Source organism: Anneissia japonica, unplaced genomic scaffold (genome assembly GCF_011630105.1).
Source record: "Anneissia japonica isolate Jap-2015-1 unplaced genomic scaffold, ASM1163010v1 scaffold2139_len280258_cov182, whole genome shotgun sequence".
Classification (NCBI taxonomy): Eukaryota; Metazoa; Echinodermata; class Crinoidea; order Comatulida; family Comatulidae; genus Anneissia; species Anneissia japonica.
In genome coordinates, this window is record NW_022712526.1 from 144,223 (window position 1) to 146,096 (window position 1,874).

The window sequence follows — 1,874 nt, forward strand, 5'->3', positions numbered from 1 at the left end:
AGATGTGTATAAGAAGTCCCTTATTGGGCGTCCAATCGTTTTGTATTTTACGGTATCAGTGTAATTTTGATATTGTATTTGACGATAAGTAAATTTTACTAGATTCGTTATAAATAGTAAATATTTCATAATAAGAAGCCCGGTTAGCTCAGTCGGTAGAGCATCAGACTTTTAATCTGAGGGTCAAGGGTTCAAGTCCCTTATTGGGCGTCTAATCGTTTTGTATTTTACGGTATCAGTGTAATTTTGCTATTGTATTTGACGATAAGTGAATTTTACTAGATTCGTTATAAAAAATAAATATTTCATAAGAAGCCCGGTTAGCTCAGTCGGTAGAGCATCAGAATTTTAATGTAAGGGTCAAGGGTTCAAGTCCCTTATTGGGCGTCCAATCGTTTTGTATAAATGTAATTTTGCTATTGTATTTGACGATAAGTGAATTTTACTAGATTCGTTATAAAATGTAAATATTTCATAATAAGAAGCCCGGTTAGCTCAGTCGGTAGAGCATCAGACTTTTAATCTGGGGGTCAAGGGTTCAAGTCCCTTATTGGGCGTCCAATCGTTTTGTATTTTACGGTATAAATGTAATTTTGCTGTTGTATTTGACGATAAGTGAATTAATTCACTGGATTCGTTATAAAAAGTAAATATTTCATAATAAGAAGCCCGGTTAGCTCAGTCGGTAGAGCATCAGACTTTTAATCTGAGGGTCAAGGGTTCAAGTCCCTTATTGGGCGTCCAATCGTTTTGTATTTCATTATAAGTTAGCTTAACTTTTGTATTTTAAAATATATAAATTTTTCTAGATTCGTTATAAAACGTAAATATTTCATAATAAGAAGCCCGGTTAGCTCAGTCGGTAGAGCATCAGACTTTTAATCTGAGGGTCAAGGGTTCAAGTCCCTTATTGGGCGTCCAATCGTTTTGTATTTTACGGTATCAATGTAATTTTGCTATTTCATTTGACGATAAGTGAATTTTACTAGATTCGTTATAAAAAGTAAATATTTCATAATAAGAAGCCCGGTTAGCTCAGTCGGTAGAAAATCAGACTTTTAATCTGAGGGTCAAGGGTTCAAGCCCCTTATTGGGCGTCCAATCGCTTTGTATTTCATTATAAGTTAGCTTAACTTTTGTATTTCAAAATATATAATTTTTTTCTAGATTCGTTATAAAACGTAAATATTTCATAATAAGAAGTCCGGTTAGCTCAGTCGGTAGAGCATCAGACTTTTAATCTGAGGGTCAAGGGTTCAAGTCCCTTATTGGGCGTCCAATCGTTTTGTATAAATCGGTATCAATGTAATTTTGCTATTTTATTTGACGATAAGTGAATTCTACTAGATTCGTTATAAAAAGTAAATAATTCAAAATAGGAAGCCCGGTTAGCTCAGTCGGTAGAGCATCAGACTTTTAATCTGAGGGTCAAGGGTTCAAGTTCCTTATTGGGCGTCTAATCGTTTTGTATTTTACGGTATCAGTGTAATTTTGCTATTGTATTTGACGATAAGTGAATTTCACTAGATTCGTTATAAATAGTAAATATTTCATAATAAGAAGCCCGGTTAGCTCAGTCGGTAGAGCATCAGACTTTTAATCTGAGGGTCAAGGGTTCAAGTCCCTTATTGGGCGTCCAATCGTTTTGTATTTTACGGTATAAATGTAATTTTGCTATTTCATTTGACGATAAGTGAATTTTACTAGATTCGTTATAAAAAGTAAATATTTCATGATAAGAAGCCCGGTTAGCTCAGTCGGTAGAGCATCAGACTTTTAATCTGAGGGTCAAGGGTTCAAGTCCCTTATTGGGCGTCCAATCGTTTTGTATTTCATTATAAGTTAGCTTAACTTTTGTATTTTAAAATATATAA

General features: G+C 34.0%; 1 protein-coding gene and 10 non-coding genes across 11 annotated transcripts in view; 10 read left to right on the forward strand and 1 right to left on the reverse strand.

The window, feature by feature from the left end:
* LOC117107898 (low-density lipoprotein receptor-related protein 4-like) overlaps nt 1–1,874 on the reverse strand; it is a 13,490-nt gene that overhangs the window by 8,861 nt on the left and 2,755 nt on the right. The gene's annotated exons all lie outside the window — the stretch shown is intronic.
* On the forward strand, nt 138–210 carry Trnak-uuu. The gene has a single exon. It is a non-coding gene; the product is annotated as a tRNA-Lys (tRNA).
* Nucleotides 315–387, forward strand: Trnak-uuu. The gene has a single exon. It is a non-coding gene; the product is annotated as a tRNA-Lys (tRNA).
* On the forward strand, nt 485–557 carry Trnak-uuu. Its single transcript has one exon. It is a non-coding gene; the product is annotated as a tRNA-Lys (tRNA).
* On the forward strand, nt 668–740 carry Trnak-uuu. The gene has a single exon. It is a non-coding gene; the product is annotated as a tRNA-Lys (tRNA).
* Trnak-uuu lies at nt 845–917 on the forward strand. The gene has a single exon. It is a non-coding gene; the product is annotated as a tRNA-Lys (tRNA).
* On the forward strand, nt 1,025–1,097 carry Trnak-uuu. Its single transcript has one exon. It is a non-coding gene; the product is annotated as a tRNA-Lys (tRNA).
* Nucleotides 1,203–1,275, forward strand: Trnak-uuu. The gene has a single exon. It is a non-coding gene; the product is annotated as a tRNA-Lys (tRNA).
* On the forward strand, nt 1,383–1,455 carry Trnak-uuu. Its single transcript has one exon. It is a non-coding gene; the product is annotated as a tRNA-Lys (tRNA).
* On the forward strand, nt 1,563–1,635 carry Trnak-uuu. Its single transcript has one exon. It is a non-coding gene; the product is annotated as a tRNA-Lys (tRNA).
* Trnak-uuu lies at nt 1,743–1,815 on the forward strand. The gene has a single exon. It is a non-coding gene; the product is annotated as a tRNA-Lys (tRNA).